Consider the following 10779-nt stretch of genomic DNA (forward strand, 5'->3'; position numbering starts at 1 on the left):
GTCTCTCAAGCAAGAAGGAGTTTCCTATTGAGGACCCACGGGAATCTGAGGCCCATATAGAGACCATATAGATTCCATTAAACCTCCTTCTGCCATTCATGAGCTCTGAAGACTATTCTTCCTCTGAAGAGGATGAAGATGTAACTGGAGAGCAAGTTGCTCAATATCTAGGAGCTATCATGAAACTGAATGCCAAGTTATTTGGTAATGGGGCTCGGGAAGGTGAACCTCCCTTGCTCATTAGTGAACTAGATACCTGGGTTCAGCAAACTTTACCTCAGAAGAGACAAGATCCTGGCAAATTCGTAATACCATGTACCATAGGCACCATGACCTTTGAGAAAGCTCTGTGTGACCTAGGGTCAGGCATAAATCTTATGCCACTCTCTGTAATGGAAAAGATGGGGATCATTGAGGTACAGCCTGCCTTATTCTCATTACAAATGGCAGACAAGTCAGTAAGACAAGCTTATGGATTGGTAGAGGACGTGTTGGTAAAGGTTGAAGGGCTTTACATCCCTGCTAATTTCATAATCTTAGACACTAGGAAGGAGGACGATGAATGCATCATCCTTGGAAGACCTTTCCTAGCCACAGCAGGAGCTGTGATAGATGTTAACAGAGGAGAATTAGTCTTTCAATTGAATGGGGACTACCTTGTGTTTAAGACTCAAGGGTGTTCTTCTGTATACATGGAGAGGAAGTATGAAAAGCTTCTCTCAGTATAGAGTCAAACAAAGCCCCTACAATCAAGCTCTAAATTTGGTGTTGGGAGGCCACAGCCAAACTCTAAGTTTGGTGTTGAATCCCCACATCCAAAGTCTAAGAAGTCAGTAAGACAAGCTTATGGATTGGTAGAGGACGTGTTGGTAAAGGTTGAAAGGCTTTACATCCCTGCTAATTTCATAATCTTAGACACTAGGAAGGAGGACGATGAATGCATCATCCTTGGAAGACCTTTCCTAGCCACAGCAGGAGCTGTGATAGATGTTAACAGAGGAGAATTAGTCCTTCAATTGAATGGGGACTACCTTGTGTTTAAGACTCAAGGGTGTTCTTCTGTATACATGGAGAGGAAGTATGAAAAGCTTCTCTCAGTACAGAGTCAAACAAAGCCCCTACAATCAAGCTCTAATTTTGGTGTTGGGAGGCCACAGCCAAACTCTAAGTTTGGTGTTGAATCCCCACATCCAAAGTCTAAGTTTGGTGTTGGGAGTCTACAACATTGACCTGATCACCTGTGTGGTTCCATGAGAGCCCACTGTCAAGCTATTGACATTAAAGAAGCGCTTATTGGGAGGCAACCCAATTTTTATTTATCTAATTTTATTTTATTGCTCTTTTATGTTTTATTAGGTTCATGATCATGTGGAGTCACAAAAAAATATTAAAATTAAAAACAGAATCAAAAATAGCAGAAGAAAAATCACACCATGGAGGAAGGACTTACTGGCGTTTAAACGCCAGTAAGGAGCATCTGGCTGGCGTTCAATGCCAGAACAGAGCATGGATCTGGCGTTGAATGCCAGAAACAAGCAACATCCTGGCGTTCAAACGCCAGGAATGCACCCTGAGGAGAGCTGGCACTGAACGCCAGAAACAAGCATGGAACTGGCGTTCAATGCCAGAAACATGCTGCACATGGGCGTTGAACGCCCAGAGCATGCATCACTTCGGCGTTTAAACGCCAGAATTGCATGCAAAGGCATTTTACATGCCTAATTGGTGCAGGGATGTAAATCCTTGACACCTCAGGATCTGTAGACCCCACAGGATCATCTCAGGATCTGTGGACCCCACAGGATCCCCACCTACCATATTCTCCCCTCTTCTCAACATTCATCCTCTCTTTCCAATAAATACTCTTCCCCAAAACCCTTCACTAATCACCTCAATCTCTCTTGCCAACTATACCCTTCACCACTCACATCCATCCACTCCTCCCCATAAACCTCACCTACCTTCAAAATTCAAAATTTCTTTCCCACCCAAACCCACCCTAAATGGCCGAACCTACTCCCTCTCCCCTCCCTATATAAACCCCTCCATTCTCCTTCATTTTCACACAACACAACCCCCTCTTCTATACCTTGGCCGAATACACCTCCCCCTCACTCTCCTCCATATTTTCTCTTCTTCTTCTTCTTTTCTTTCTTCTCTTTCTCGAGGGCGACCAATATTTTAAGTTTAGTGTGGTAAAAGCATAAGCTTTTTGTTTTTCCATTACCATTGATGGCACCTAAGGCCGGAGAAACCTCTAGAAAAGAGAAAGAGAAGACAAAAACTTCCACCTCCGAGTCATGGAAAATGGAAATATTCATCTCCAAAGCCCATCACTAAGAAAAGGATGGAGCAAACAAGAGAGCCCACTCATGGAACCCAAGAGACGCATGAGGAAGCTCATCACCAAGAAATCCTGGAGATGCCTCAAGGGATGCACTTTCCTCCCAACAGCTATTGGGAACAACTCAACACTTCTCTTGAAGATTTGAGTTACAATATGGATCAATTAAGGGTGGAACATCAAGAGCACTCCATCATTCTCCATGAAATTAGAGAAGATCAAAGAGCAACGAGGGAGGAGCAACAAAGACAAGGAAGAGACATAGAAGAACTCAAGGACATCATTGGTTCTTCAAGAAGAAAGCGCCACCATCACTAAGGTGGATTCATTCCTTGTTCTTACTTTTCTGTTATTCGGTTTTTATGCTTATTATGTCATCTATATTTGTGTCTCTGTTACATGATCATTAGTATTTAGTAACTATGTCTTAAGGCTATAAATAATTCCATGAATCCTTCACCTCTCTTAAATGAAAAATGTTTCTAATTCAAAAAGAACAAGAAGTATATGAATTTCGAATTTATCCTTGAATTTAGTTTAATTATATTAATGTGGTGACAATACCTTCTGTTTTCTGAATGAATGCTTGAACAGTGCATATGTTTTATCTTGTTGTTTATGAATGTTAAAATTGTTGGCTCCTGAAAGAATGATGAACAAAGAGAATGTTATTGACAATCTGAAAAATTATGAAATTGATTCTTAAAGCAAGAAAAAGCAGTGAAAAACAAAAGCTTGCAAAAAAAAAAGTGGCGAAAAAATATAGAAAGAAAAAGAAAAAGCAAGCAGAAAAAGCCAATAGCCCTTAAAACCAAAAGGCAAGGGTAAAAAAGGATGCAAGGCTTTGAGCATCAATGGATAGGAGGGCCCAAGGAAATAAAATCCAGGCCTAAGCGGCTAAATCAAGCTGTCCCTAACCATGTGCTTGTGGCATGAAGGTCCAAGTGAAAAGCTTGAGACTGAGTGGTTAAAGTCGTGATCCAAAGCAAAAAGAGTGTGTTTAAGAGCTCTGGACACCTCTAACTGGGGACTTTAGCAAAGCTAAGTCATAATCTGAAAAGGTTCACCCAGTCATGTGTCTGTGGCATTTATGTATCTGGTCGTAATACTGGAAAACAAAGTGCTTAGGGCCACGGCCAAGACTCATAAAAGTAGTTGTGTTCAAGAATCAACAAACTTAACTAGGAGAATCAATAACACTATCTGAAATTCTAAGTTCCTATAGATGCCAATCATTCTAAACTTCAAAGGAAAAAGTGAGATGCCAAAACTGTTCAGAAACAAAAAGCTACAAGTCCCGCTCATCTAATTAGAACTAATATTCATTGATATTTTGGGATTTATAGTATATTCTCTTCTTTTTATCTTAATTGATTTTCAGTTGCTTGGGGACAAGCAACAATTTAAGTTTGGTGTTGTGATGAGCGGATAATTTATACACTTTTTGGCATTGTTTTTAGGTAGTTTTTAGTAGGATCTAGCTACTTTTAGGGATGTTTTCATTAGTTTTTATGCTAAATTCATATTTCTGGACTTTACTATGAGTTTGTGTGTTTTTCTGTGTTTTCAGATAATTTCTGGCTGAAATTGAGGGATGATAAACCACTATTTTATGGTTTACAATGTGTTTAATTGTGTGGTTTTATCATGGCCTTTACCCACTGGTGGACGAAATTGTGATCACTACAACTTCGCACAACTAACCAGCAAGTGTACTGGGTCGTCCAAGTAATAAACCTTACGCGAGTAAGGGTCGATCCCACAGAGATTGTTGGTATGAAGCAAGCTATGGTCACCTTGTAAATCTTAGTCAGGCAAACTCAAATGGGTAAGGGTGATATACGAATAAAACATAAAGATAAAGATAGAGATACTTATGTAATTCATTGGTGGGAATTTCAGATAAGCGTATGAAGATGCTTGGTCCCTTCCGTCTCTCTGCTTTCCTACTGTCTTCATCCAATCCTTCTTACTCCTTTCCATGGCAAGCTGTACGCAAGGGTTTCACCGTTGTCAGTGGCTACCTCCCATCCTCTCAGTGGAAATGTTCAACGCACCCTGTCACGGTACGGCTATCCATCTGTCGGTTCTCAATCAGGCCGAAATAGAATCCAGTTATTCTTTTGCGTCTGTCACTAACGCCCCGCCCTCAGGAGTTTGAAGCTCGTCACAGTCATTTAATCATTGAATCCTACTCAGAATACCACAGACAAGGTTTAGACCTTCCGGATTCTCTTGAATGCCGCCATCAGTTCTAGCTTATACCACGAAGACTCTGATCTCACAGAATGGCTGGCTCGGTTGTCAGGCGAGCGCTCAGTTGTCAGGCAATCAACCATGAGTCGTGTATCAGGAATCCAAGAGATATCCACCCAATCTAAGGTAGAACGGAGGTGGTTGTCAGTCACACGTTCATAGGTGAGAATGATGATGAGTGTCACGGATCATCACATTCATCAAGTTGAAGAACAAGTGATATCTTAGAACAAGAACAAGCGGAATTGAATAGAAGAACAATAGTAATTGCATTAATACTTGAGGTACAGCAGAGCTCCACACCTTAATCTATGGTGTGTAGAAACTCCACCGTTGAAAATACATAAGAACAAGGTCTAGGCATGGCCGAATGGCCAGCCTCCCAATGATCTAAGAACTAGATGTCCAAAGATGATCAAAGGATCTCAAATAATCCAAAGATGAAAATACAATAGTAAAAGGTCCTATATATAGAGAACTAGTAGCCTAGGGTTTACAGAGATGAGTAAATGACATAAAAATCCACTTCCGGGCCCACTTGGTGTGTGCTTGGGCTGAGCATTGAAGCATTTTCGTGTAGAGACTCTTCTTGGAGTTAAACGCCAGCTTTTGTGCCAGTTTGGGCGTTTAACTCCCACTTTGGTGCCAGTTCCGGCGTTTAACGCTGGGAATTCTGAGGGTGACTTTGAACACCGGTTTGGGCCATCAAATCTTGGGCAACGTATGAACTATCATATATTGCTGGAAAGCCCAGGATGTCTACTTTCCAACGCCGTTGAGAGCGCGCCAATTGGGCTTCAAGTGCAGGGAGGTCAGAATCCAACAGCATCTGCAGTCCTTTTTAGTCTCTGAATCAGATTTTTGCTCAGGTCCCTCAATTTCAGTCAGAAAATACCTGAAATCACAGAAAAACACACAAACTCATAGTAAAGTCCATAAAAGCAAATTTTAACTAAAAACTAATAAAAATATACTAAAAACTAACTAGATCATACTAAAAACATACTAAAAACAATGCCAAAAAGTGTATAAATTATCCGCTCATCACAACACCAAACTTAAATTGTTGCTTGTCCTCAAGCAACTGAAGATCAAATAAGATAAAAAGAAGAGAATATGCAATGAATTCCAAAAACATCTATGAAGATCAGTATTAATTAGATGAGCGGGGCTTTTAGCTTTTTGCCTCTGAACAGTTTTGGCATCTCACTCTATCCTTTGAAATTCAGAATGATTGGCTTCTTTAGGAAATCAGAATCCAGATAGTGTCATTGATTCTCCTAGTTAAGTATGATGATTCTTGAACACAGCTACTTATTGAGTCTTGGCCATGGCCCAAAGCACTCTGTCTTCCAGTATTACCACCGGATACATACATGCCACAGACACATAATTGGGTGAACATTTTCAGATTGTGACTCAGCTTTGCTAAAGTCCCCAATTAGAGGTATCCAGGGTTCTTAAGCACACTCTTTTTGCCTTGGATCACAACTTTATTTCTTTCTTTTTTCTTCCTTTTTCTCTTTCTTTTTCTTTCTTTTTCTTTCTTTTCTTTTTTTTCGAAATTTTTTTTTTGTATTCACTGCTTTTTCTTGCTTCAAGAATCATTTTTATCATTTTTCAGATCCTCAGTAACATGTCTCCTTTTTCATCATTCTTTCAAGAGCCAACATTCATGAACCACAAATTCAAAAGACATATGCACTGTTTAAGCATACATTCAGAAAACAAAAGTATTGCCACCACGTCAAAATAATTAAACTGTTATAAAATTCAAAATTCATGCAATTCTTCTCTTTTTTTCAATTAAGAACATTTTTCATTCAAGAAAGGTGATGGATTCATAGGACATTCATAACTTTAAGGCATAGACACTAAGACATTAATGATCACAAGACACAAACATAGATAAACATAAGCATGATTTTTTTGAAAAACAGAAAAATAAAGAACAAGGAAGTTAAAGAACGGGTCCACCTTAGTGATGGCGGCTTGTTCTTCCTCTTGAAGATTCTATGGAGTGCTTGAGCTCCTCAATGTCTCTTCCTTGTCTTTGTTGCTCCTCTCTCATGATTCTTTGATCTTCTCTAATTTCATGGAGGAGAATGGAATGTTCTTGGTGCTCCACCCTTAGTTGTCCCATGTTGGAACTTAATTCTCCTTGGGAGGTGTTTAGTTGCTCCCAATAGTTTTGTGGAGGAAAGTGCATCCCTTGAGGCATCTCAGGGATTTGATGATGAGAGGGGACTCTTGTTTGCTCCATCCTCTTCTTAGTGATGGGCTTGTCCTCATCAATAGGGATGTCTCCCTCTATGTCAACTCCATCTGAATAACAGAGGTGACAAATGAGATGAGGAAAGGCTAACCTTGCCAAGGTAGAGGACTTGTCCGCCACCTTATAAAGTTCTTGGGATATAACCTCATGAACTTCTATTTCTTCTCCAATCATGATGCTATGAATCATGATAGCCTGGTCTATAGTAACTTCGGACCGGTTGCTAGTGGGAATGATTGAGCGTTGGATAAACTCCAACCATCTTCTAGCCACGGGCTTGAGGTCATGCCTTCTTAATTGAACCGGCTTTCATCTTGAATCTCTCTTCCATTGGGCGCCCTCTTCACAGATGTCTATGAGGACTTGGTCCAACCTTTGATCAAAGTTGACCCTTCTAGTGTAAGGATGTTCATCTCCTTGCATCATGGGTAAGTTGAATGCCAACCTTACATTTTCCGGACTAAAATCCAAGTATTTCCCCCGAACCATAGTAAGCCAATTCTTTGGATCCGGGTTCACACTTTGATCATGGTTCTTGGTGATCCATGCATTGGCATAGAACTCTTGAACCATTAAGATTCCGACTTGTTGAATGGGGTTGGTAAGAACTTCCCAACCTCTTCTTCGGATCTCATGTCGGATCTCCGGATATTCACTCTTTTTGAGTGAAAAAGGGACCTCGGGGATCACCTTCTTCAAGGCCACAACTTCATAGAAGTGATCTTGATGCACCCTTGAGATGAATCTCTCCATCTCCCATGACTCGGAGGTGAAAGCTTTTGCCTTCCCTTTCCTCTTTCTAGAGGTTTCTCCGGCCTTGGATGCCATAAATGGTTATGGAAAAACAAAAGCAATGCTTTTACCACACCAAACTTAAAAGGTTTGCTCGTCCTCGAGCAGAAGAAGAAAGAAGAGAGTAGAAGAAGAAGAAATAGAGGAGATGGGGGGCTTTGTGGTTCGGCTAAAAGGGGAAGAAGTAGTGTTTAGGTTGTGTGAAAATGAAGGAGTGAAGAAGGGTTTATATAGGAGTGGGGGGAGGGTAGGGTTCGGTCATGTATGGGTGGGTTTGGGTGGGAAAGTGGTTTGAATTTGAATGGTGAGGTAGGTGGGGTTTTATGAAGGATGGATGTGAGTGGTGAAGAGAAAGATGGGATTTGATAGGTGAAGGGTTTTGGGGAAAGAGGTGTTGAGGTGATTGGTGAATGGGTGAAGAAAAGAGAGAGTGGTAGGGTAGGTGGGGATCCTGTGGGGTCCACAGATCCTGAGGTGTCAAGGAAAAGTCATCCCTGCACCAAGTGGCGAGCAAAATTGCCCTTTGTGCCAATTCTGGCGTTAAACGCCGGGCTGGTGCCCCTTTCTGGCATTTAACGCCAAATTCTTGCCCTTTTCTGGCGTTTAACGCCAGTCTAGTGCACCTTTCTGGCGTTAAACGCCCAGAATGGTGCCAGACTGGGCGTTAAACGCCCATCTGCTAGCCTTACTGGCGTTTAAACGACAGCAAGTTCTTCTTCCAGGGTGTGCTATTTTTCTTTCTGTTTTTTATTCTGTTTTTGCTTTTTCCATTGATTTTGTGACTTCTCATGATCATCAACCTACAAAAAAAACATAAAATAACAAGAAAATAGATAAAATATAACATTGGGTTGCCTCCCAACAAGCGCTTCTTTAATGTCAGTAGCTTGACAGAGGGCTCTCATGGAGCCTCAGAGATGTTCAGAGCAATGTTGGAACCTCCCAACACCAAACTTAGAGTTTGAATGTGGGGGTTAACACCAAACTTAGAAGTTGGTTTTGGCCTCCCAACACCAAACTTAGAGTTTGACTGTGGGGGCTCTGTTTGACTCTGTTTTGAGAGAAGCTCTTCATGCTTCCTCTCCATGATGACAGAGGGATATCCTTGAGCCTTAAACACCAAGGATTCTTCATTCATTTGAATGATCAATTCTCCTCTGTCAACATCAATCACAGCCTTTGCTGTGGCTAGGAAGGGTCTGCCAAGGATGATGGATTTATCCATGCACTTCCCAGTCTCTAGGACTATGAAATCAGCAGGGATGTAATGGTCTTCAACTTTTACCAGAACATCCTCTACAAGTCCATAAGCTTGTTTTCTTGAGTTGTCTGCCATCTCTAGTGAGATTTTTGCTGCTTGGACCTCAAAGATCCCTAGCGTCTCCATTACAGAGAGAGGCATGAGGTTTACACTTGATCCTAGGTCACACAAGGCCTTCTTGAAGGTCATGGTGCCTATGGTACAAGGTATTGAAAACTTCCCAGGATCTTGTCTCTTTTGAGGTAATTTCTGCCTAGACAAGTCATCCAGTTCTTTGGTGAGCAAAGGGGGTTCATCCTCCCAAGTCTCATTTCCAAATAACTTGTCATTTAGCTTCATGATTGCTCCAAGGTATTTAGCAACTTGCTCTTCAGTGACATACTCATCCTCTTCAGAGGAAGAATACTCATCAGAGCTCATGAATGGCAGAAGTAAAACCAATGGAATCTCTATGGTCTCATTTTGAGCCTCAGATTCCCAAAGTTCCTCATTGGGGAACTCATTGGAGGCCAATGGACGTCCATTGAGGTCTTCCTCAGTGGCGTTCACTGCCTCTTCCTCCTCTCCAAATTCGGCCATGTTGATGGCTTTGCACTCTCCTGTTGGATTTTCTTTTGTATTGCTTGGAAGAGTACTAGGAGGGAGTTCAGTAATTTTCTTGCTCAGCTGACCCACTTGTGCCTCCAAATTTCTAATGGAGGACCTTGTTTCAGTAATGAAACTTTGAGTGGTTTTGATTAGATCAGAGACCATGGTTGCTAAGTCAGAGGTGTTCTGCTTAGAACTCTCTGTCTGTTGCTGAGAAGATGATGGAAAAGGCTTGCCATCGCTAAACCTGTTTCTTCCACCATTATTATTGTTGAAACCTTGTTGAGGTCTCTGTTGATCCTTCCATGAGAGATTTGGATGATTTTTCCATGAAGGATTATAGGTGTTTCCATAGGGTTCTCCCATGTAATTCACCTCTTCCATTGAAGGGTTCTCAGGATCATAAGCTTCTTCTTCAGATGAAGCTTCCTTAGTACTGCCTGGCGCATTTTGCATTCCCGACAGACTTTGAGAAATCAAATTGACTTGCTGAGTCAATATTTTGTTCTGAGCCAATATGGCATTCAGAGTGTCAATCTCAAGAAATCCTTTCTTCTGATTAGTCCCATTGTTTACAGGATTCCTTTCAGAAGTATACATGAATTGGTTATTTGCAACCATTTCAATCAGCTCTTGAGCTTCTGTAGGCGTCTTCTTCAGATGAAGAGATCCTCCAGTAGAGCTATCCAAAGACATCTTGGACAGTTCAGACAGACCATCATAGAAAATACCTATGATGCTCCATTCAGAAAGCATATCAGAGGGACACTTTCTGATTAATTGTTTGTATCTTTCCCAAGCTTCATAGAGGGATTCTCCTTCCTTCTGTCTGAAGGTTTGGACTTCCACTCTAAGCTTACTCAATTTTTGAGGTGGAAAGAACTTTGCCAAGAAGGCATTGACTAGCTTTTCCCAAGAGTTCAGGCTTTCTTTAGGTTGTGAGTCCAACCAAATTCTAGCTCTGTCTCTTACAGCAAAAGGGAATAGCATAAGTCTGTAGACCTCAGGGTCAACCCCATTAGTCTTGACAGTGTCACAGATTTGCAAGAATTCAGCTAAAAACTGATGAGGATCTTCCAATGGAAGTCCATGGAACTTGCAATTCTATTGCATTAGAGAAACTAATTGAGGCTTAAGCTCAAAGTTGTTTGCTCCAATGGCAGGCATAGAGATGCTTCTCCCATAGAAGTCGGGAGTAGGTGCAGTAAAGTCACCCAGCACCTTCCTTGCATTGTTGGCATTGTTGTTGTTTTCGGCTGCCAT

At 41.3% G+C, this 10779-nt stretch overlaps 1 non-coding gene across 1 annotated transcript; it reads left to right on the forward strand.

Annotated features, from left to right (window-relative positions):
* The first annotated feature begins 10266 nt into the window (after positions 1–10266).
* LOC112704773 (small nucleolar RNA R71) lies at positions 10267–10374 on the forward strand. Its single transcript, XR_003155380.1, has one exon. It is a non-coding gene; the product is annotated as a small nucleolar RNA R71 (small nucleolar RNA).
* The last annotated feature ends 405 nt before the right edge of the window (positions 10375–10779 follow it).

Source organism: Arachis hypogaea, chromosome 7 (genome assembly GCF_003086295.3).
Source record: "Arachis hypogaea cultivar Tifrunner chromosome 7, arahy.Tifrunner.gnm2.J5K5, whole genome shotgun sequence".
NCBI classification, from domain to species: Eukaryota; Viridiplantae; Streptophyta; class Magnoliopsida; order Fabales; family Fabaceae; genus Arachis; species Arachis hypogaea.